Genomic DNA, 26,646 nt, shown 5'->3' on the forward strand with positions numbered 1-26,646 from the left:
CAGGAAGGCCAAATCACACTTGCAGTTGCAGCTAGCAAGAGATGTTAAGAGTAACAAGAAGTGTTTCTTCAGGTATGTTAGCAACAAGAAGAAACTCAAGGGAAGTGTGGGCCCTTTCCTGACAGAGGGAGGCAACCTAGTGACAGAGGATGTGGAAAAAGTTAATGTACTCAATGCTTATTTTGCCTCTGTTTTCACGAACAAGGTCAGCTCCCAGACTATTGCACTGGGCAGCATGGCATGGAAGAAGGTGACCAGCCCTCTGTGGAGAAAGAAGTGGTTCAGGACTATTTAGAAAAGCTGGAGGAGCACAAGTCCATGGGACCAGATGCACTGCATCCAAGGGTGCTAAAGGAGTTGTGGATGTGATTGAAGAGCCATTGGCCTTTGTCTTTGAAAACTCTGGGCTATGGGGGGAGGTCCCAGGAGACTGGAAAAAGGCTAATTTAGTGCCCATCTTTAAAAAAAGGGAAGAAGGAGGATCCGGGGAACTACAGGCCAGTCAGCCTCACCTCAGTCCCTGGAAAAATCATGGAGCAGGTCCTCAAGGAATCAATTCTGAAGCACTTATAGGACAGGAACAGTCAGCATGGATTCACAAAAGGCAAGTCATGTCTGACTTGCCTTCTATAACTGCCTTCTATGACGAGATAACTGGCTTTGTGGATGAAGGGAAAGCAGTGGATGTGTTATTCCTTGACTTTAGCAAAGTTTTTGACATAGTCTCCCACAGTATTCTTGCCAGCAAGTTAAAGAAGTATGGGCTGGATGAATGGACTATAAGGTGGATAGAAAGCTGGCTAGATCATCGAGCTCAATGGGTGGTGATCAATGGCTCCATGTCTAGTTGGCAGCTGGTATCAAGCAGAGTGCCCCAAGGGTCGGTCCTGGGACCGGTTTTGTTCAATATCTTCATTAATGATCTGGAGAATGGCGTGGACTGCACTCTCAGCACTGTGAGGAGTGGTAGATACACTGGAGGGTAGGGATAGGACACAGAGGGACCTAGACAAATTGCAGGATTGGGCCAAAAGAAATCTGATGAGGTTCAACAAGGAGTCCTGCACTTAGGAAGGAAGAATCCCATGCACTGCTATAGACTAGGGACCAAGTGGCTAGGCAGCAGTTCTGCAGAAAAGGACCTAGGGGTTACAGTGGACAAGAAGCTGGATATGAGTCAACAGTTTGCCCTTGTTGCCAAGAAGGCTAACTGCATTTTGGGCTATATAAGTAGGATCATTGCCAGCAGATTGAGGGACATGATCATTCCCCTCTATTCGACATTGGTGAGGCGTCATCTGGAGTACTGTGCCCAGTTTTGAGTCCCACACTGCAAGAAGGATATGGAAAAATTGGAAAAAGTCCAGCAGAGGGCAACAAAAATGATTGGGGGCTGGAGCTCTTGACTTATGAGGAGAGGCTGAGGGAACTGGGATTATTTAGTCTGCAGAAAAGAAGAAAGAGGGGGTATTTGATAGCTTCTTTCAATGACCTGAAAGGGAATTCTAAAGAGGATGGATCTATACTGTTCTCAGTGGTACCAGATGACAGAACGAGGAATAATGGTCTGAAGTTGCAGTGGGGGAGGTTTAGGTTGGATATTAGGAAAAAAAAATTCACTAGGAGGGTGGTGAAGCACTGGAATGGGTTACCTAGGGAAGTGGTGGAATCTCCTTCCTTAGAAGTTTTCAAGGATAGGCCTGACAAAGCCCTGGCTGGGGTGATTTAGTTGGGGTTTGGTCCTGCTTTGAGCAGGGGGTTGGACTTGATGACCTGTTGTGGTCCCTTCCAAGCCTGATATTCTATGATTCTATGATTTTTGCTGTAGCATTTTTGTATGGTGAGAATCTTTCTAAGACAAAAAGTATACATTTTTTTCAGTTTTGACAAATTCAGAAAAGGACGAAGGGCTGCTTTGCTTGAATGTTTGAAACAAAAATATTCCCTTTAGGCACAGACCAAACCTGGACAGTTATGGGCACAGATGGTTGTTTTCCTATCAGTCTTACAGTTAATAGTTCAATGGAGCCCTTATCCTGACTGGAAAATTTGACTTTTATCATTCTACTAAAGATAATTAATAATATGTGAAAGCAACAAGATATAAGAACTGTATATGTAGCAATTATTACAAAGCACTTGTTGAAGAAAGATAAGTTTCTGCAAAATCATGTTAACCATTTTAACAAGAAAAAATTCTGCATTCACGACTGTTCCTATATAGTTTCAGCTCTGTATAATTCTGCTGTTCCTACAGCTCCGTAAGAATATATATATATATTCTTGGGTTTTCAGATTCAGAGAAAAAACAAGCATATAAGAAATATATATATATATGGGTTACCTAGGGAGGTATAATATATAATATAAACTATATATATATATATATATATATAAGATCCTAGTCAAAGGTCTACTTGTCATATATGGCTTCTGACATCTCTGTTCAATTGTTTATAATAATCTCTTTTCAGTGATTAAAGGCTGCTCCTGAGGGAATGGTGAACTGATTGTTTTGTTCAAAATGTGGATCAAGAAATGTTGCCAAGATGCATCTTTTCCCCCAACATTTTAATTATTCATGACTGTTGAAAGTCTGAGAGCTCTGTCTGCCGGCAAATAAGACACAAATGTGTCCTTTTGATTTTCTAATTAGATTTTATATTGATTTTACTATGATGTGTAGATATCCTACCTGATTTCTGGCAGTACCCACATTAAACATGGTTCAGCTGTAATGTCTTTCTAACTAACTATCACAGTCTGTCAAATATGCTTCATTAACTCAAATGTGGTTAAGAGTATTTGAAATGTTAGGATGAAAAGAAGCCAGGAAAGTCATTTAGATACAATGTATTTTGTATTACCAGTTGTCTTACGATGGTCCAGTGATTAAAGAAATGGAACTGAAGCCAGAAATACTTGCTGCTCTCTCTGGTTTATTTGTTACTAATGCTTGCTCTATGAGTTTCTTGAGAAAGCCATTATTTTCATAGATTCATAGATTTGAAAGTTAGGTGGCCAAAAAGCCACAATTCCAGAATTGCAAAAATAGACAACTTTGGTTAAAAGATGAACCTTTGGATAAGAGGGGCTGTGAAGGCAGCGATTAGATATAAAAAACAACAAACGGAAAATAGAGTTTATGTTATGTTATGAGGCACTTCACTGCCACCTGCCTTTAGAGTGAGGGAACCTGTACCTCACAAGAATTGCAAAAACAATTCTATATCTGTCAGGGATCGGCTCCTTGACTTCACAAGGCAACACAAGCACTCCCCATCTCAGGCCACAAAGGCTTCATTGTCCGTCTGCAGGTAAGCGATAGGAACACTCCAACCCTTGAGCCCTCTGAGAGTCCTGGAGTATCCAGCCTCTGTTCCACTAGGCATGCACAAAATTCACAGATCTGCTACTCCCAGCTTACTAGTTTCACCTCACGATTCCTGTTCTACTCAATACATCACACTTAGATTTGTTTATAGTGAAAATAAGTAAGAGTTTATTAAACAAAGAGAGTCAAGAAGAAGCAAGTAGAATTCATGCAAACATACGGTTACACACACAATATAATCATAGCATGGTTTCTAGAGTCTACACTTAACTAACAAGACATTCCCCTGCTTTATAAAGGTTAGGTCACCCAAAGTTTTTATCCCACGATTATCGCACAGCCACACTGGCAGTGATCCTCCATTCGTAAGACAAACCAGCTAGCAGCTTCGGTGTAGGATACTTGAGTGTATCTCTGCATGCCCAGATGTAGTTCCAATCATCTATTGCCTTCACTTGTAAACAGGGTACCCCCTCTGCTGCTTGTTTTTTCCCTGTAAAGAAACTCCCTTGGACACTTTGCAATCTCTTGATTAGCCTTTTGCTCACTTATTTAGCATTTTGGTCAGACTGTAAACAGACAATCCTTATGAAGCATACAATACTCAATTTACATACAGCCAGACAGATATATAAGTGTCTCCTTCTGAAATAAACTTATTTATCAATAAGCTTCTGGTAACTAGCCTCAGTTCACAGACCTTAAGAGCATAACTTTCAGTATATACCCCTCACATATTATACATACATAAATTTCACAATGATTATAAGTATGAGTAGGATACAAGATTTCAGTAGAAACCTTACATGACACCCTTTGATGAACTATCATATAGGGGCCAGACCCAGGGGATTCCTATAGCCCTGTGGACCACTATGCCTTCTGGCAGCTGGCACCAAGAGGTCCCTGAGTCACAGATAGTTATCAATGTAAATTGGAACTTATGAAGTGTAAAAAATTGATAAGGGAAGCTAAATAGATCAAGGAAAAATCCACGGCTAGCAGGAGTAAGGAGAATAAGCAGGCATTTTTAAGTATATGAGGAACAACACACAACAAAAATCCTAACAACAGTATAGTGCCATTACTAGGGGAAGGTGATATTCTTAATAATGGGTCAGAAAAAGGAGATGTATTCAACAGTTATGTTTGTTCTTTATTTAGAAACAAGCAGAATGATGTATTCATATCACATGAGGATTTTAATCTATCTGTGCCTCAGTTTTCCTGTGTCTTAATAAAACCAAACTGTTGTGAGGCTTAAATCCCTGGTGTTGTAGAAAATGCTTTCAGAATCTTGCATAGAAGTTGCAAAAAAATGCAAAAAATAAAAATACAAGTACAGTGACGCAACTCCATCGTACACACTGGATACAGCCCCAAATGACACTGGGTGTAACTGAGAGCTGAACTTGGTCATATATATCTATAGTTGCCCTTTCCAGTTAATTCTACTTGTAATTATATATCTTCTATTTAAAGAAATATTGTTTTAATTTCTTTATTGCCCAATCCTTCCTTAAATTCATGTTTCCTTGATACTAGATCGGATAATATTAAGCAATCTAATTTCTTTATGATCTTCAAAATGTGGACAGTCTATCTCTATTTCTAGAGAGGTACTCACCATAGTATCTGGGCACTTTCAAGGGAATGGGAATATGGACTCAGCAGGCCACAGAATCTCACCCACCCACTCCTGTGGCCTGCATTGTGCAGGAGGTAAGACTAGATGATCATAATGGTCCCTTCTGGCCTTAATATCTATGAAATCAGCACCCACTCCTGCAAAAAACCTCTCACCTATGCCTGCGCTATTGAAGTCCTCAAATTGTGGTTTAAAGACTTCAAGGACCAGAGAATCCTCCAGTAAGTGACCCATGCCCCATGCTACAGAGGAAGGCGAAAAACCTCCAGGGCCTCTTCCAATCTGCCCTGGAGGAAAATTCCTTCCCAATCCCAAATGTGGCAATCAGCTAAACCCTGAGCATATGGGCAAGATTCACCAGCCAGATACCCGGGAAAGAATTCTCTGTAGTAACTCAGATCCCACCCCATCTAACATCGCATCACAGGCCATTGGGCCTGTTTACCATGAATATTTAAAGATCAATTAATTACCAAAATCATGTTATCCCATCATACCATCTCCTTTATAAACTTACCAAGTTTAATCTTAAAGCCAGATAGGTCTTTTGCCCCCACTGCTTCCCTTGGGAGGCCATTCCAGAACTTCACTTCTCTGATGGTTAGAAACCTTCATCTAATTTCAAGTCTAAACTTCCCAATGACCAGTTTATATCCATTTGTTCTTGTGTCCACATTGGTACTGAGCTTAAATAATTCCTTTCCCTCTCCAGTGTTTATCCCTCTGATATATTTATAAAGAGCAATCATATCTCCCCTCAACCTTCTTTTAGTTAGGCTAAACAAGCCAAGCTCCTTGAGTCTCCTTTCATAAGACAGGTTTTCCATTCCACGGATCATCCTAGAAGCCCTTCTCTGTACCTGTTCCAGTTTGAATTCATCCTTCTTAAACATGGGAGACCAGAACTGCACACAGTATTCCAGGTGAGGTCTCACCAGTGCCTTGTATAACAGTACTAAAACCTTCTTATCTCTACTGGAAATACCTCGCCTGATGCATCCCAAGACCGCATTAGCCTTTTTCACGGCCATATCACATTGGCGGCTCATAGTCATCCTATGATCAACCAATACTCCAAGGTCCTTCTCCTCCTCTGTTACTTCTAATTGATGCTGTCATAAATATAAAGGGAAGGGTAAACACCTTTAAAATCCCTCCTGGCCAGAGGAAAAAACCCTTTCATCTGTAAAGGGTTAAGAAGCTAGTGTTGCTGGCACAGAGTGCCCGAGGCAAGCAACAGCTGGGTTTGTTGCCCGGTATGCGTTGCACCAGTGACCATTTTTTGGGACATAAGTGCAATATTTATTTTTAATGAGGGCACACACCCTGTTTTGAGAGGCCAGAAGATAATTTAGGGCCTGGCGGTTTTGCAGGGACAACAACTGGAGTTGATAAAGCTTTGAGTTAAGGCTTTTTTTAATGGCCAACGTGTTATTGGCAAATTTAGTGAGGAATATAGAGAGCTGGCGATAGAGCTTGGCCAATTTATTTATTTTATATGCTGGGATGAGGATTATATTGAATTTATTTTTTTATGAATGGTTACAGGGGTGGCATGTAGAGACCGCCGATGCCGGAGATTGCCCGATGGGAGTTGGGCCATGACCCGAAGGGGAGGGGTAAGGTATTTTAGGTAACAGCTTTTGTGCCAGCGGTGGGGTATCCATTTATAGGCTGAGTTATTATAGATGTAAAAGGACTGTTTGTTAGCTACTATACCATTGTGGCCCAATTTGTTGACTGCGGCTTTTAAGGGGAATAATATTGAGGCTTTTTGTTTGTGTTTTGGCTAAAACTATTAAAGAGAAGAATAGTGGTATTTGCGGAAGGGGACAAATAAAACTGACAGGTACTGTTACCGGAGAACCAGGTATGGTTAGCAGTGGCTTTTTGGCGATAACAAAGGAGGCTCAAGGAGATAGCACATAGCTGGACTGGTTTGGGGGCATGGGTTGCATTTTAGTAGGGTTTTTAGGGATTATTATTGCTGCTAAAATTTGCCTTTTTAGTATAGTTTTTTGTTAGGGTGGGCTGTGTTTGCAACCGAGTGGCGTTTAGTTTTAACTATTAGTTGCAGAGGTTTGACCAGTTGTGGGGGGTTGTCCTTTAAGGGAAGCCGGCCGCATGGTAGGGGATTTGGGAACATATTTAGCAGTTGGAAAGATTAAATTTACGGGCAAAAGCTATTTTTAAGGCCTTATAGGTATTTATATTTTGATTAATGGTTTTTATTTATTTATTTATTAGAGAGAGGAGATGGGGAACACTAGGCAAATGACACCTACTATGAGGGACTTTATGGTGTATATGCTTTTTTAGGGTTTTTTTTTTTTTGCTTATATTTTTTTAAAAATAATGATTTGAGTTTAAGATTCTTGGAGGGTGAAGTGGTGATGGGCTGGACGGTTCACCATTCTGCTGGTGGAGGAGTAAGCACCGCCTTCAGGCGAGAGTGATGGATTTAGCTTCTTGTGTTTTTTTACTTTTGCCACTGTGTGGGAAACCAGCAGGACGGTGTGGGTTTTTTTTAACTTTTTTTGGAGAGGCTCGTCTTTCCAGGTATGAACAAGCACGGAATTGTCTGGCTGCAAGGAATGGATAGGGGCATCCAATGGAAGAGGCTGGAAGTTTTTGGTGTACTTGTGGAGAGAAAAGAGAACAGCAGACAGAAAGCACATATACTGAGACAAAAAAACACACCCCATTTTTTACTTTTTGCCAAAACTGGTGTTCTATTTATAGGCCATGCCCTTTTAAACATAATTTTAAAGGGACTAAGCCCTAATTTACCCTTTGGGAGAGCGCGGACGCGGAGCAGGACAAGGGGCAGAGCATTGGGCCATTGCAGGTAGGCTTTTTAGCACACTTTTGAGAGGTGTCGCTTAAGGATTTGATTGGTATGCTTTATTATGCCACTGGCTTGCGGTTTTCAGGGCTTATGGAGTTTTTAGGGGATTTGTAAGGCATTTGAGATGTTTTGAATGATTTTTGATGTGAAGTGCGTTTTATTGTTAGATTTAATTTCTTTTTATAGGCCAGCGTGAGCATGTAGCACTTCAAAAGCATATTTTGAATTGGTAAAATATTGACCCGCTTTCCTGTTGACAGCTTGAGCGCATGGGTCAGGGCTACCAGCTCGGCAAGCTGGGCAGAGGTCCTGGCGGGCAACCCCTCGGCCTTTATGGTATTATGGAGGGTCACAACAGCATAACCTGCCCTTTTTTGCTTATTTATTATAGTGCTGCTATTATTGGTGTACCACTCACAATTTGCATTTGGGAGTGGTTGATTTTTTAAGTCTGGGCGGCTGGAGTATTGGGCATCTATGATATTTAGACAGTTGTGTTTTTGTTTTTTTGGTTTTTGGCAAAAGGGTGGCTGGGTTAAGGGACGGGCAAGGCTGCAGGGTGACTTTGGGTTTTTTTAAAAGCTTAGCCTGATACCGAGCTATTTAAGAGACCACCCTTAGTGTTTAGCAGGGCCTGGACCATACGGGGAGTATACATTTGCACGCCCCCCCCCCCCCCAGTGTTAGCTTTTTAAAGTATTAGGGCAGTGGCCGCGACTGCCCATAAACATGCCATCCACCCCTTGCAACTTGATTTAGTTGTTTGAAAAAATAAGCCACGGGACGTTTCCAGGTCCCTAACAACTGGGTTAGCACTCCCAGGGCTACCCCTTTTTGTTTATGTATGTATAACTCAAATGACTTAGAGAGATCCGGCAGACCCAGGGCTGGAGCTTTTATTAGCTTTTTTTAAAAAAAATTAAATGCTTTGTTAGCTTTTGGGGACCAGTGAAAGGGGTTGTGATTTGTTTTTTTGACGCAGTTGTACAACGGTTTAGCTCATAGTCCGAACTCTGGGATCCATATTCTGCAAAAGCCTGCCATACCCAGAAATGCCCTGAGCCGTTTACGATTGCTTGGGGTAGGAACTTGGCATATAGCTTTTTTTTTTTGTTTGAAAGCTGGTGCTCCCCTTGCCATATGTGGAACCCTAGGTACTGGACTTCTGGGAGGGCGATTTGAGCCTTATTTCATGCTACCTGATATTTTTGGAGTTTAACAAAGTTTAGGAGACCTAAGTGGCTTTAAGGAAAGGGGATAGGCCCACAGTGGCAATTACAAATTGCAAAAGGAGGGCCTTCTTCGTATTGTTCCACTTTTTTAGGTCCTTGGCCAGAGCCTGGCCAAAGAGGGTGGGGGTGTTAGGGCCAAAGGGGACACCGAATCTGCCATTACAGCTTGGGGTGGTGCTCTGGGGACTAACATTGGTTACTATTGAGCCTGCCGGAGTCAAATTACACCACTGCAAAATATTTGTTCTATTTTTTAAAGCCATAAACGCTTGCACATACATATGTTTATTTTATTTACCTGTTTGCTGACAAAACAGGATCAATTGGAGGATTGCATTATAACTAATTGACCCTCCCAGTGGCCACCGTTCCTGGTCCTTTAGCTAATATTGAGGCCAGTTTACTGTACAGAATCTTTTACAGTTGTTTTTAGTTATTAGATTTGACCCAAGCTCTTTTTAGTTTGCTAGAATGCATTCTAGGGGTGTACTCTGAGCCCTGCCTGTGGTACTTTGTCCCTGTTCCATGTTCTCGGACGACACTGGGCATCCCCAGGTCTTAACAGAGAAAAATCCAGACCACTGGACTGTTCCTACCTTATCCAAGGGACCGGTTCCCTACCATCACCTGCAGTCGCTTTTCCATTATATGAGCATGTTGCACCGTTGTGCCCTCCGGGGTCAATCAAATCGCGTCTCCTCCGAGGCCTTTCGATGAAGTCACCGGTGCGCACTGGGCATTGGTTCTCGCCGCAATCTGTTGACTGCCGGGAGGGGTCTGAGCAAAGCTAAATAGCAGCCTCGAGCCCCACGTTGGGTGCCAAAAACTGTTGCTGGCACACAGTGCCCGAGGCAAGCGACAGCTGGGTTTGTTGCCCGGTTTGCATTGCGCCAATGACCACAATGGGGTGGAGAAGCAGAGAGTTTTATTTGAAGCTTTAAATAGGGACACAGGGTGACTGAGCTGTCTCAAATCCTGCTCACTAGAGACAGGTTACACTGTACAATTTATGGCTTTTTTTTATTTAACTATGCAAGCATATATACTTAATTATGTGTTGCTTTGTACAATAGCGCAGCTAATTATTTAAAACAGCTAGTTATTTTTTTTAATTAGCATTATTTATGCTGTGCCGTATATGGTTATATTTCCCCTTAATTTTTGCTAAACATATTTTTTTATTTATATGTTTACTTGGTTGAAGCTGGTTCTGGCTAGCGAGCTATATGCAAACAGGTTTGTTTGTGTGATAGCTGCCGCATAGTTTTGCAGGGTTACAGAAATTTCAAGGAATGGAGGAGCTGAGGTTTGCCTGGGCCTAGAGCAGGAAGGCTTTATTGACACTTGTGGTTTTTTACCCTTTCGAGTTATTTAGAGTAGTGCCCAGTAGTTCCAACAGTAGGATAACCTCGCTGGCACCTGACCAAAATGACCAATGAGGACATAAGATACTTTCAAAGCTGGAGAGGGGGGGAAACAAAGGTTCTCTCTGTCTGTGTGTTGTTTTTTTGCCAGGAACAGAAAAGGAATGGAGTCTTAGGACTTAGTAAGTAATCTAGCTAGATATGCGTTAGATTCTGTTTTGTTTAAATGGCTGATAAAATAAGCTGCGCTGAATGGAATGTGTATTCCTGTTTTTGTGTCTTTTTGTAACTTAAGGTTTTGCCTAGAGGGATTCTCTATGTTTTGAATCTGATTACCCTGTAAGGTATTTACCATCCTGATTTTACAAAGGTGATTCTTTTACTTTTTCTTCAATTAAAATTATTTTTTTAAGAACCTGATTGCTTTTTCATTGTTCTTAAGATCCAAGAGTTTGGGTCTGTGTTCACCTATGCAAATTGGTGAGGATTTTTATCAAGCCTTCCCCAGGAAAGGGGGTGTAGGGTTTGGGAGGATTCTGGGGGGAAAGATGTTTCCAAGCGGGCTCTTTCTCTGTTATATATTTGTTAGATGCTTGGTGGTGGCAGCAATAAAGTCCAAGGGCAAAAGGTAAAATAGTTTGTACCTTGGGGAAGTTTTAACCTAAGCTGGTAAAAGTAAGCTTAGGGTTTTTTTTCATGCAGGTCCCCACATTTGTACCCTAGAGTTCAGAAGTGGGGAAGGAACCTTGACAGATGCGTCCCAGCTTATAACTAAAATTCTTTTAATCCCTAAATGCATAACCTTACACTTCTCACTATTAAATTCATCCTATAACTATTACTCCAGTTTACAAGATCATCCAAATCTTCCTGTATGATTTCCCAGTCCTTCTCTAAATTGGCAATACTTCCCAGCTTTGTATCATCCACAAACTTTATTAACACACTCCCACTTTTTGTGCCGAGGTCAGTAATAAAAAGATTAAATAAGATTGGTCCCTAAACTGATCCCTGAGGAACTCCACTGGTAACCTCCCTTCATGATTTGTCTTCATGGTGTACTGTTCTACAACCCCATTAAACTTTCCATTCTTCAAAACAGTTGTATGACTCCATGTTCCTGGTTGCTTGCCTTGTGGTCTCTTCTTCTGGACTCAATTGCTCCTTCTTCTTGACTCACTGTACTCCCTACTTGGGTCTTGGTCACTATACTTTTCCCCTTCCAGGGTATCAAAGTCCTCTGGACAAACTGTCTCAGGCAGTCTTCAGCTCCACAGCCAAGGAAACTCTAACCCACCCACTACTCCAGCCTAGGGATCCTATGGCTAGCAACCAAAGTCTATTCAATCCTAGACCCTTCTCCTATTTCCCTGGGCTCCTTCCTTATTTTCTGTCCAATCCTGGGCTACCACTAGAGCTTTCTCTGCTCTCTGTGGCTACTTCACCCCCTCTCGACTTCTTACCGGGGTCTATAGTTCACAGCAGCATCCCAGTGCTTACTATCCCCCTAGATCTCTTCCTTGCCTCTTGCCAAGTCCCCTCCTCTATAGGGAGTAACAGCAGAGCTCCTTCCTGCTGCCCCCTCTTGCCATCAACTTCCTCTCTTTATCCACGAAAATGTAAATAGTGAGGATGAAGGAATGCATCCATCTCTTTCTTTAAAGCTTATGCTATGGTCCCTATGTCAACTGCATGTTATCACAAACTATTTGTAACTATTCTGGGTGCCCATTGGATGGAAGAACTAATGGGCAAACACTAGTGGTTCAGGCAATATAAATGTATTGTTTAAGTGAGTATGTTTGGTAGGTGCAGAAAGATATGCACTCACATTCTTATAATTAGCACTAGGCAAAATATTTGTAATGAACAATTTTGTATTGTTAACATTTGCTTGTTTTCAACTTCGGGAAAGTTTTATGAAATTGGAGCAAATTTTACCAAATTTGAACAGTTTCAATAAAATGTTGAAATTTGTTTTTATTATTATTTAAGGGTTTACAAAGAAGCAAAAACTTATGAGAGTGAGTGTGCTGGGCTTTACCACGACCTCTTCCACTGACCAGGATTACTAAGGCGTTGCAATTATAAAAGCACTTTAGAAACATAACTGAATAGGACAACATTATTACCCTGATTTCTGAGGTTCTCAAAAGTAAATGCTATGCCTAAGGTTGCATAGAAAGCCTGTGGGGAGGAGGAGTCAGAGGAGAGATAGAAGCTAGTCTTAACTCTCAGTTCCTTGCCTAATCCATTAGGTCACAGTGCCTCCCGGGCTTGTTTCCTAACATCTCTGCGTCTCAATTGTCCCATATGTATGTGGGGTGGGGAAATTTTTTTTTACTACAAGCATTTTACATGGAGTATTATCCTTACTTTGCAGATGGAGAAACAGAGGCAGGAGTGTGTGTGGAGGGAAGGGGATGGGGAATGATTTCTTCTGTGCAGTAATTTACCAATAGCCTAGTTGCTTCAGGCCTTCTGCAGGGCCTAACTTACCAGAATCCTAGATGCTGTTGGCCTGGGTCATAAGAAATGGAAAGGCCTTTGAGATGAGATGAGGATTGGTGGAGGGTACTGGAGAATGGCAATGCCTGATTAATCTGCAACTCTTCTGAACTTAAGTATTAAATTCTTCTCTCCATTTTTTTCTTACTTCTGTTATACTTCTTAAAATTCAAAGTCATTTTTTTTCTTAAATGCTTCTTTTAAACTTCTGCATTATATTGAAATGTCTGAAGTGACTTTTTTCTTTTTTAAAACATGGATCCACTGGGCTCATTAGGGTCAGAGCTTTTTGATCTCAGGCTTTGTATCACTACTATATTGCCACTGTCATGTGTGGATCATGTTTCCAAAGAATAAAGAGTGAAGGGGAAATTCAAAAGTTCTTTCATTCATAAACCTGTAAAAAATAAAGACACAGAGGCGACAGCCCTACGGGGGTCCAGAATTCATTATCTGAAGCTCCCATCTATAGCCATAATAGCATTTCTTGGATCCTATTTCAAAGAGCCAGTTCAGGCAGTGGAGAGTATAAATAAGCTAATTCATAACACAAGGTAGCATTTAAATGATTGGAGATTAGAACTGATACTAACTATGATATAAAACATTGAAAGTGGATACTAGAGAAGACTCATTGGAGGAAGCATTTTTTAAGGAGTGATACACTGCAATAAATAAATAAATAAGTAAATCAATCAATCAATCAATCAAACTACAGTCCTAGGAGCTGTTTCAGAGACTATTATAAAAGGAAATCAGCACATTGCACAGGAAAACAAACACTAATGAATCAAAAGTGACAAGGCCAGAAAGGAGAATTTGAGGTTCACATTCTGACTATCAGTATTTTGCAGAAATATTCATTACTGTTTTGTCTAACCTGTTTTGAAATACAGGCAGTCCTGCTTCTCCCACCTTCATTGCTAATCTATTCCACTGCTTAGTAGCTTTCATTGTTAATCACATTGTTTTATTATATAGCCCAGAGTTTTCCTTCTCTAGTTTTGGGCCATTGCTCTTTGTCCAATCCTTTTCAGGGACTCCAAATAGTTTCTTAATTTCATTTTTATTATGCCGTCGGAACGCACACTGTAGGTGGTGATCGTGTCTTCACTGAGTCTAGTGCAAGTTTAGCTCTATCAGTCTCTTTGTATTTCCTACACCCCAACCCTTACATCACTTTTCAAATCCTTCATTTAATTTTCACTGTATTTTCTACATCCTTCCTAAACTGTGAGAAACCAACTCTACACATGATGTGTAGTTCCCCGAAGGGTATATAGCATAGCACTGTTCTCTCTCTGCACTGGAAGACAGCTTTGGCCTTTTTTTTTTTTTTTTTTGCATCATGCTCAAAGGTCATATTTTGTTTGCTATATTATTCCTAGATCTTTATAAGACTCAGCCATAATATTCTGGAGTTTGTGTCTGAGCTGCTTATTTCCTCTCCCTGTAGACTAGATTGTGCCATCTGAGTTGGGAGACAACTGGAACTGTACCATCCAAAGGGGAACTTGAAATGGAATTTACCTCATACATAGTCATATGACTCTAAGCTTCCTGGTGCATAAGGGTATGTCTACATAGCATTTTGAAGTGAGCTTCCCAGCCAAGGTCTACAGACTCAGGCTAGCAGGGCTTGCACTAGTATTCTAGCAATTGCTGCATAGACAGCACTTTGAAGTTTCAGCTCAAGCTGCAGTTTGGTCTCTGAAGCGTAGGGAGGGGACAACACCACTTGCTAGGCTAACTCATCTAGATCAGGGATTGGCAACCTTTGGCACGTGGTCCCTTGGCGGGCCAAGTCGGTTTGATTACTTGCTGCGTCCGCAGGTTCGGCCAATTGTGGCTCCCACTGGCCACGGTTCGCCGTCCCAATCCAATGGGGGCTGCAGAAAGCAGCGCGGGGTGAGGGATGTGCTGGCCACCACTTCCTGTAAACAAACTGGCCCGGCCCGCCGGGGGCTTTCCCTGGCAGGCCGCGGGTCAAAGATTGCCGATCACTGATCTAGATTATTCATTCCAGCATTCACTTATATTTCTTTGGTATATTTATCTATTCTTATTATGTGCTTTGAAAAAAGAATAGGTAACTATGTGGACAATGAGAAGCACATTTAAGAAGTGCATGTGATGTTGGACAGGAAAGATGAGCAGTGTTTGAGAACTGAAAATGTTGTAACCTCTGTGTATTTTTTGTAAATATAAACTGGAATACTTAGAAAATATCAAGGTCTTGAATGAAGGGAAGTGAGATACTTGAAAAAAAGGAAATTTATTCGAAATTCAAGGGATCTTTTTTGCATTTCATTATAAATTTGAAAATGGGCTTATTTTTGTTGATTTTTTTGCTAAAATAAATGGATTTTTGAGCATATTCAGGCTCATTTTCAAGTGAAATGGACCTTTTATTAGTAAAAGTGATCTTTAAAGAAAACACCATACCAGCCAAAAATCTGATCCAATAACTGACTGCATAATCTGAAAGTTGTAATTTCTATTTTTTTCATATTCATAGTTCAAAATTATTATATTTTGAAAATGGAAAAAGAAAAACATATTGATTTACATCCTGTGTCTGCTATGTCTCTATCTAAAGCCATTCCCTCCACCATGAAGAAGTTGACAACACCTGTAAATTATTTTTTTTTCAGTTAGTTGATTTACCTGAAATAACAAATGCACCAGTTGCTTCTCCCCCACCCTCCAAACTCATTATTCTAAAGACAAAAGCCAAGGATGAAGGTTCTATATTTCTGTACAACTTATCTACGAGGTTGGTATTGCAGAAGTTGGTTGTTTGATTTTTAGACGTATGTGAATGGTCAGATTTTAATTTACATGACAAACTGGAAATTTTTGTGCCTAAGCAGTTCCTGAAACAGATTTGCTATTCATATTGTAATGTATTTATGCCTTTCATTCAAAGCTCTGTTCTCAGGAGTTATAGCATGTCTCTTCTACAAGTGTTATGAGAAGCTATTTGCCCTTTATTATTTTTTTTTTAAATTACTTTGCTGATAATGGAGGGTTGGCTCTTTGTGCTGCATACCAGTAATGATTCTTTTGTTATGTTGATAGAAAGCTTAAAAGAAAGGGCAATTAAAAGTTATTAAGAGAGATGACGATGAAAAGTGATTAACAATTGTTTTTAGCTGTAATGAGATAACCGTGAGTCATTTTTAATGGTACTATGATAATTCTGTTCAAGTTACCTCATGACAAACTGATACATCTCTTAAACAAGGAATGTTTAACATTTAAATAGGTTTATCAGAATTCTGTACTGTAGTATAGTACAGTGAGGCTTGTTCAGTGATGCTAGTACAGTGATGCTAATTAAGGATCCCACAACACATACAGTACATTTTTAGCCATTATTTTCGTTGGCTTAAAAACTCCTGACCATTCGAAATTTCACTGAACATACACTTGTCACTCGTGGGAATCCTGGAGCTGTATAAATTGCTTTGATGTTTAGATATTTAGCAGTGATGACTGAAAATTATCCATCAAAAATGCATGGACATTTTTGCTTTTTTTCTATTTTTGTGTGTGCAAAGTGTCTGGTTTTGATTAAAAGCGTTGCCTTTACATAAAATAAAATAAAACTGAGCAACTGAAAATCAAAAAGCCAAAACTGGAGAAAAAAATAGCCAATAGCCCCCCCAAAATTTTTGATTTGGAAATGCCATGGTGGTACCTCTGAAGAGTTGCAGTTCAGGTGCCTCATGCCCTGTTTTGTTCCTAGATCCTAAGGATGGAAGGGACCATGGTGATCATCTCCTATATAACACAGGCCATAGAACTTCACCAAAATACTTTTTAGAGCTTATCTTTTATAAAAACATCCAATCTTATTTTAAAATGGGCCTATTTGTTCAATATCTTCATAAATGATCTGGAGGATGGTGTGGATTGCACTCTCAGCAAATTTGCGGATGATACTAAACTGGGAGGAGTGGTAGATACGCTGGAGGGGAGGGATAGGATACAGAAGGACCTAGACAAATTGGAGGATTGGGCCAAAAGAAATCTGATGAGGTTCAGTAAGGATAAGTGCAGGGTCCTGCACTTAGGACGGAAGAACCCAATGCACAGCTACAGACTAGGGACCGAATGGCTAGGCAGCAGTTCTGCGGAAAAGAACCTAGGGGTGACAGTGGGCGAGAAGCTGGATATGAGTCAGCAGTGTGCCCTTGTTGCCAAGAAGGCCAATGGCATTTTGGGATGTATAAGTAGGGGCATAGCGAGCAGATCGAGGGACGTGATCGTTCCCCTCTATTCGACATTGGTGAGGCCTCATCTGGAGTACTGTGTCCAGTTTTGGGCCCCACACTACAAGAAGGATGTGGATAAATTGGAGAGAGTCCAGCGAAGGGCAACAAAAATGATTAGGGGACTGGAACACATGACTTACGAGGAGAGGCTGAGGGAGCTGGGATTGTTTAGCCTGAAGAAGAGAAGAATGAGGGGGGATTTGATAGCTGCTTTCAACTACCTGAAAGGGGGTTCCAAAGAGGATGGCTCTAGACTGTTCTCAATGGTAGCAGATGACAGAACGAGGAGTAATGGTCTCAAGTTGCAGTGGGGGAGATTTAGATTGGATATTAGGAAAAACTTTTTCACTAAGAGGGTGGTGAAACACTGGAATGCGTTACCTAGGGAGGTGGTAGAATCTCCTTCCTTAGAGGTTTTTAAGGTCAGGCTTGACAAAGCCCTGGCTGGGATGATTTAACTGGGAATTGGTCCTGCTTCGAGCAGGGGGTTGGACGAGATGACCTTCAGGGGTCCCTTCCAACCCTGATATTCTATGATTCTATGATTCTATTTCCCAGATGAACTATATCTCTGAACTACATATTGCAGGAAGAATTTCGTCAGCAAAATGGGAATGATCATTGGGAATTTTTAATAACACTTTACTAGATGCCCCAAAAGCCACAATCCCAGAATCCAGGAAGGACATTAAAAAAAAAATGAACCTGATTTAGAAGGGAAGTGAAGGAAGCTTTAAAAAGTATAACTAATGGAAGAAAGAGGAAGTTGATATTAAAGAATATAAATCAGAAGATAGCAACTGTAGAAAATTGATAAGGAAAACAAAGGGACATAAAAATAAATCTACAGTCAATAGAATTAAGGACAATTAGGTGAATTTTTAAAGTTTATTAGGATCAAAAATAATCATAGAAATCATAGAATCATAGAACTGGAAGGGACCTTGAGACATCATCTAGTCCAGCCCCCTGCACTCAAGGCAGGACTAAGTATTATCTAGACCATCCCTGACAGGTGTTTATCCAACCTGCTCTTAAAAAGCCCCAATGCTGGAGATTCCACAACCTCCTTAGGCAATTTATTCCAGTGCTTAACCTCTTTGACAGTTAGGAAATTTTTTCCTAATGTCCAACCTAAACTGCCATTGCTGCAATTTAAGCCTATTGCTTCTTGTCCTGTCCTCAGAGATTAAGCAGAACAATTTTTCTCCCTCCTCCTTGTAACATCCTTTTATGTACTTGAAAACTGTTATTATGTCCCCTCTCAGTCTTCTCTTCCCCAGACTAAACAAACCCAATTTTTTCAATCTACCCTCATAGATCATGTTTTTTAGAACTTTAATAATTTTTGTTGCTCTTCTCTGGACTTTCTCCAATTTGTCCACATCTTTCCTGAAATGTGGCATGCAGAACTGGACACAATAGTCCATTTGAGGCCTAATCAGTGCAGAGTAGAGCCGAAGAATTACTTCTTGTGTCTTGCTTACAATACTCCTGCTAATATATCCCAGAATGATGTTTGCTTTTTTTGCAACAGCATTACACTCTTGATTCATATTTAGCTTGTGATCCACTATGACCCCCAGATCCCTATCCGCAGTACTCTTTCCAAGGCAGTCATTTCTCATTTTGTATGAGTGCAACTGATTGTTCCTTCCTAACTGGAGTACTTTGCATTTGTCCTTATTGAATTTCATTCTATTTACTTCAGACCATTTATCCAGTTTGTTCAGATCATTTGAAGTTTAATCTTATCCTCCAAAGCACTTGCAACCCCTCCCAGCTTGGTATTGTCTGCAAACTTTATAAGTGTACTTTATAAGTCGATGATGAAAGGAGAACAGCAGAATACAGTACCTGGATTTCAGAAAAGAAGACTTTGACTCCCTCAGGGAACTGATGGGCAGGATCCCCTGGGACAATAACATGAAGGGGAAAGGAGTCCTGGAGATCTGGCTGTATTTTAAAGAATCCTTATTGATGTTGCAGGAAAGAACCACCTCAATGTGTAGAAAAAATAGTAAATATGGCAGGTTGCCAGCTTGGTTTAAAGGTGGAATGCTTGCTGATCTTAAACACAAAAGAAGAAGCTTATGAGACGTGGAAGACAAACAACCAGGAAGGAGTATAAAAATATTGCTCAGGTATGCAGGAGTGAAATCAGGAAGGCCAAATCACACTTGGAGTTGCAGCTAGCAAGGGATGTTAAGAGTAACAAGAAGGGTTTCTTCAGGTATGTTAGCAACAAGAAGAAGGCCAAGGAAAGTGTCGACCCTTACTGAATGAGCGAGGCAAACTAGTGACAGAGGATGTGGAAAAAGTTAATGTACTCAATGCTTTTTTTGCCTCTGTCTTCACAAACAAGGTCAGCCAGGCTACTGCACTGGGCAGCACAGTATGGGAAGGAGGTAACCAGCCCTCCGTGGAGAAAGAAGTGGTTCAGGACTATTTAAAAAAGCTGAAAAAATCTATGGGACTGGATGCACTGCATCTGATGGTGCTAAAGGAGTTGTGGATGTGATTGCAGACCCATTGGCCATTATCTGTGAAAACTCTTGGCTATGGGGGGAGGTCCCAGATGACTGGAAAAAGGCTAATTTAGTTCCCATCTTTAAAAAAAGGGAAGAAGGAGGATCTGGGGAACTACAGGCCAGTCAGCCTCACCTCAGTCCCTGGAAAAATCATGGAGCAGGTCCTCAAGGAATCAATTCTGAAGCACTTATAGGACAGGAAAGTGATCAGGAACAGTCAGCATGGATTCACCAAGGGCAAGTCATGCCTGACTAACCTAACTGCCTTCTATGACAAGATACCTGGCTCTGTGAATGAGAGGAAAGCAGTGGACATGTTATTCCTTGACTTTAGCAAAGCTTTTGACACGTTCTCGCACAGTATTCTTGCCAGCAAGTTAAAGAAGTGTGGGATGGATGGACTATAAGGTGGATAGAAAGCTGGCTAGATCATCGGGCTCAACGGGTGGTGATCAATGGCTCCATGTCTAGTTGGCAGCCGGTATCAAGCAGAGTGCCCCAAGGGTTGGTCCTGGGACCGGTTTTGTTCAATATCTTCATAAATGATCTGGAGGATGGCGTAGACTGCACTCTCAACACTGTGAGGAGTGGTAGATACACTGGAGGGTAGGGATAGGATACAGAGGGATCTAGACACATTAGAGGATTGGGCCAAAATAAATCTGATGAGGTTCAACAAGGACAAGTGCAGAGTCCTGCACTCAAGACGGAAGAATCCAATGCACCGCTACAGACTAGGGACCGAATGGCTAGGCAGCAGTTCTGCGGAAAAGGACCTAGGGGTTACAGTGAACAAGAAGCTGGGTATGAGTCAACAGTGTGCCCTTGTTTCCAAGAAGGCTAACGACTTTTAGGGCTGTATAACTAGGAGCATTGCTAGCATAGAGGGGTTGTGATCATTCCCCTCTATTCAGCATTGGTGAGGCCAGTTTTGGGCCCCAAACTACAAGAAGGATGTGGAAAAATTGGAAAGAGTCCAGTGAAGGGCAAAAAAATGATTAGGGGTCTGGAGCACATGACTTATGAGGAGAGGCTGAGGGAACTGCGATTGTTTAGTCTGCAGAGGAGAAGAATGGCGGGGGGGAGGGGTTAGATAGCTGCTCTCAACTATCTGAAAGGGGGTTCCAAATAGGATGGATCTAGACTGTTCTCAGTGGTAGCAGATGACAGAACGAGGAGTAATGGTCTCAAGTTGCAGTGGGGGAGGTTTAGGTTGGATATTAGGAAAAACTTTTTCACTAGGATGGTGGTGAAACACTGGAATGGGTTACCTAGGGAGGTGGTGGAATCTCCTTCCATAGAGGTTTTTAAAGTCAGGCTTGACAAATCCCTTGCTGGGACGATTTAGTTGGGGATTGGTCCTGCTTAGAGCAGGGGGTTGGACTAGATGACCTTCTGAGGTTCCTTCCTACCCTGATAATCCATGATTCTATGATTGTATGATAATTTGTACCTAACAATTGTACTGGTCCATTACTAAATGGAAATGATAAAAATAACAGTAATAATTCAGAAAAGACAGAAGTGTTCAATACGTATTTCTGTTCTGTATTCTGGGGAAAAACAGATGATGTAGTCATATCATATGAGAATGATAACACTCTTTCCATTCCGCTAATATCTGAGGGGTATGCTAAACAGCAATTATTAAAGTTACACATCTTCAAATCATCAAGTCCAGATAATTTCAGGCCAAGAATTTTAAAAGACCTGGCTGATGCGCTTGCGGGACCCTTCATGTGATTTTCAATGAGTCTTGGAGCTCTGGGGAAGTTCTAGAAGACTGGAATAAAGGTAGTGTTGTGCCCATATTTTAAAAGGGTTAATGGGATGACATTATAAGATATTAATGCCGGGCAAGAAAATATAAGGTAAATTATAAGGTAATTTAGGTAAATTATAAGGTAAACTGTAAGATATCGATGCCGGGCAACAAAATACAACAGCTAATACAGGACTCAGCTAATAAAGAATTAAAGGAATATAATATAATTAATGCCAATAAATTGGGGTATATGGAAATAGTTACTGTCAAACTAACTGGATATCTTTTTTTAAGAGTGAGAGGTTGAGCCAGTGAGGATTAAACAACTAGAAGGCTAAGTGACTCAGAAACAACCTTTAAGGGCATTTAAAAAGGTCCTGAAATAGTAAACAGGGCCATTCCTTGTAGATAGTTAAGCAGACTACATTCTTTAATATGTATATATGTATTGTTAGAGAATCAAAGGATAGATACTAAGTGCACTTATCTGTATTTACCTATATCTCATTAGAAGTTTAACAATGTAACCAGATTAGCTTGTTGATGGTAATTCCCTATTATGTCTTAATTACATTATATTCTGCGTGCAGATGGTGCAGTTAACCTTAAAATAAAGACCTTGTCTTTAGCTTAAATTGTCTATTCCATAATGGAATGCATTTCTAGTATGAATGGCTAATTGTTTTACGTTAATTAATACTACTAGTTTACCTGTGTATACATAGGGAATAGACGTTTAGCTTCAAAGCAACAATATCCACTGCCCATTCTTCATCCAGGAAGGCCCCTGCTGTGATGTCTGCTGTCAAGAGGATAATGGCCGGCTAGAGAACTATTAAGGAAGCTTCTGGGATGATCATGTTTTATCTCAGATCTGGTTAAACTTTGTCAGAGGAAGTTCATGTCTCAAGACTGAGGGCTCCAGGTCTACCCTGGATTATCCCTGCACATTCTCCTGGAAGAATTTGAACAAATGCTACACTTGGACTGCCTGTTGCACTATAACCTATTGAATTGATTCTAGAAGGTCTTTTACCTTCAGCAGCCTCACCATCTCTGCAGTGAAACTGACCTGAGAACTTTATTCATATCTGTATGTATAATGATCTTTTAGCCACAGTAACTCCTTTTCTTTTCTCTTTTAATAAATCTTAGATTTAGTTAAGAAGAATTGGCTATAAGCATGTATTTGGGTTTAGGAGAAGATTCAGGATTGGAAGTGTGTAGGGGTCCTCCTCAGTAATAAACAAGGCTGCTAGAAGCCAGAGTGGGGCTGGTGTCTTGCTGACAAGCTTCTAGGGTCAGAGTTGCTGGACAAGTTCTGCAGTTATACACAGACATTCATGGTATTACCTCCATGCTGTTTGGCTGTTTGAGAGTCACCCACATTCAGATCTACAACACCAAAGTATTATCAAGTACCCAAGATACAGGGTAGAAGGTGGCAACCCCTCACTAGTTTGGACAGTGTCCCGGAATGTGATAGTTAGCCTGTTTCATATACTACTAAAATTTATTATGGATTTGTTTGGTGTTCAGTTTAAAATGAGTTAGTGATCCCAGTCAATTTTACAGAGGACAGACAACTAGAGTACATAAGCTACCACCACCAAATTTTAAGTAATTGGCACTAAATGTTCTTGTTGACAAATTTAGCAGAAAGATCAATAAGTGCACAGACATGGGAACTGTACATTATCCCTCCACACTGCTGCACCATTGTCCTTCCAGGTCAGGGCTGAGACACATCAGAGGGAAGCTTGTACTGTGATTGCATATGGTTATCTGTGTTTAGCAAGAACAGGGGGTTTCTATTCTTGTCAATCTGCCACCTTTCACAAGCACTAAATTCAGTTAAAAGAACAAATTAAATGGATATTTTGATTCTGGATTTCCATGCCAGAATCGAAGTGCAGCTGAATGAACTTGCAAGTTAAATGAAAGGATGAGGGTTTATGGAGATATATTTTCACTTTCCAGAAGTTTATTGCCTTGTATGTTTAACATCCAATATGAAAATAATTATAAATTATTAAAATGCATCAGCTTGTGATTTTTTTACTTTGAGAAGTTAAACCATCACTTTGGCATTTTAATCCTGTATAATTCATTTCATTACTAGTTGTTAAAGAAAGGCTATAGGCATCTTAGAAGATTTATTCAATTGTTTTACCAGAAGATATATATTAATTGTGTTAAATACATCTTTTACAAGAGTGATTATGAGAAATAGAAGACAACAATGCAAAGATAAAAGGACCAGTTAGATTATGGGATTGGTGGCTAGATGGCTACACTGAATCTTTTCTTCTTAGGCCACTCGCTGGAATCTAGCCAAGAGGCTGATAGAACATGAAGAAGAACTTCATTCTGTAGTAGCTGTTTGACGTTTTATGACAAATGAGCTGATGGTGAATTTGATTTTATTATTTATAGCACAGTGATGTAGTTTATACATATACATACACACAGACATATTAAGGGCACCTAAAGATGGCAACCATTATGAACCTCTATTTTAGTATCCCTACAAATTTTGGCTTAAACAATTATTTAAGTGCTGAAAATGGCTATATTTGTTCTGAAAGTAAAGGGGAAATGTTTCTACAAAGGTTGAGTAAAACTGGTCAAACTACCTTTGAGTTATAGGTTACTAAAAATTGCTGTTTGGAAATACTGACTTTTGTCTTATATTTATTAATCTCTATGTAGTGTCAGACCTTTGATGTGGTTAAATCACCTTGAAATTAATGTGTGATCTGTATTTGACAAAATTTAGCAAAGTTTAACATGTTTTTTTATGGATAGTTTGGGCCCTAATCCTGTTCTTATTCACTGAAGGACCAATACAACTCCCATTAAAGACTTACACATATGTGAGATTAGGCCCTTAAACTGAAGCTATAGGTACAATCCTGCTTTCATTGAGGTTAATAGAAGCATTTTTTAAACACGGATTTAAGTGCAAGCAGGACTGGGCTCTGTATAAGTGTGTGCTTGCTGTCTTTCTATTAGCTGTCTGAAACTTAGAAAAAAAACATAAGGATCCTTCTGTATCTAACTGACAAGCAAATTGTGCCAGATCTTCAAATATTGGCAATTTCTTACAATTTTATTTTTTTCTGGACTTGTATTATTTTTCATGTGGATACTGTAATAGCTTGTGCACTTCTTACACATATCACATCGGTGTGTACTTGCTCACACAAGTAGTCCTATTGAACTAAATGCGATCAGTTGAGTGAGTAAGTGCACACTAGTGAAAATAAAGGGTTACATAATCTTGTCTTAAATGTTGGTTGTTATACTCTAATTAAAATGTGTCTGACATGACATAAAATATGATTTCTCCAAATATATTTCTGGCAGGATTTAAACTAAACTATAAAACAGATTTATCAGTTTAAATTTCTGATTTTGGGTAACATTTTTAAAAGTGCCAAAGTTATACTGGAGCCTAAGTTACATTTCAAAATTGGCTGAGGGCCAGATGAATTTTGTACAAAATATGCCTTGTAAGGTATCATTTGAAAACTCATAATTTGCTGATCTTTATTGTCCTGATAAAATATGTGTGGAAACACAGTATGTAAAGTTATAAGATTCTACTGTATGACATTGCTGACACAAGTTCCAAGTCTAGAAAGGCATACATAAACCAGCTCCTCAAAGACAAAGTCAAAATGACACCTGCACAAGGTGTCCACAATATCAAATGACTATAACCTGGTTAAGTGGCCATTCTTCATCAGGAAAAAGGGTGTGAGTGAGAAATCTAAATTTTGGCACCAGAAAAACAGCAAAAGGTTCCCATTCTCACAGATTTTCTGTCTCCTGAACCTCTTCTGGAGGTGATTTTCAAAGAAAAAGAGGCCCCAAAGTACTCCTCCCTTTCTGTCTGCTCACAGCATCTACAATATTTGAAGGACAAGGAAAATATCACTGGACTTGGGGAGGGGTCCTGGCTAAAAGGAATCCAGCCAGTAAGCATGTTGTGAGACAAATCTTTGCTTTGAATTAATTTAGCTCATTAAGTTATTGGTTGTATTTTACCTTTAATTTCTTTGTGACCAGTTCTGGCTTTTATGCCTCATTACCTGTAATCACTTAAAATTTATATTTCTGTAGTTAATAAAACTTGTTTTATTGTTTTATCTAAATCATTGTGTTTGGACTGCAGTGTTTGGGAAATTCCATTTCAGATAACAGGATTTATGCATGCCATTTTCTATTAATGAAATGACTGACTTTAGATGATCTTGTATTGTCTGGGCGGGTACTGGGCAGTAAAAGACACACCTCTCTGGGGACAAATCTGGGACTGGGAGTTTGCTGATGTCGTCCTGCAATATAATTCATGAGTGGCTGGCTATAGCACTCATATAATATATCTGGGAATTATTTACATGCTGAAGGCTGTGTGTGTGCAGACCAAGAGTAGTTGTTCTCATAGAAAAACAGTGTAAGAGGCACCCCAGGATGTAGAATTGAGGGGACACAGCTTTCAATCTGTCCAGATTGTATCCTGGATAATGTCACAGCCACCACTACATTACAGCTGGTAATGTATTTCATTCTGCCTGGAAGAGTGCATCTTTCTAAATTCAATATTAGTGCATGGAAGGGGACAAATAAAAACATGGTATTTTGGATTCACAGTGTGCTTGATACTCCTTACACTTACATCAGTTTTCCACTGGTGTAACCCCCCTGACTTCTGTGGATATACTTCTAATTTGCATCAGTAAGCCAGAGGAGAATTGTGTCAAAGTTACACTAATTAGAGCATCAAATTAACATTGGAATTAGTGATCTACCCTCCACAAGATAGGCCACATTTCCCTCTGCGGAGTGTACTCTGAGGGGCTCGCAGGCTAACATCAACTAAAGAGATTTGGAAACCTAATGGTATGACAGAGCAAGGCAATGACGCTCTTGTATCCAGAATAAAATCAATGACAAAACAAGAAAATTAAGCCAAATACTGATGAAAGTACCAGAAATTAAAAGAAAAGAGCAACTGCTAGGATTGCTAAAAAAAGCAATTGGCCATAACAATCTATATTTCTTCCCAATGCTCCCCAGTGTAGCTGATCAGAACATTCTAGGTGTGTGGCAATAGGGATAAAGAGAGAG

This window comes from Lepidochelys olivacea (assembly GCF_965140295.1).
Source record: "Lepidochelys olivacea isolate rLepOli2 genome assembly, chromosome: 2".
NCBI lineage: Eukaryota > Metazoa > Chordata > Testudines > Cheloniidae > Lepidochelys > Lepidochelys olivacea.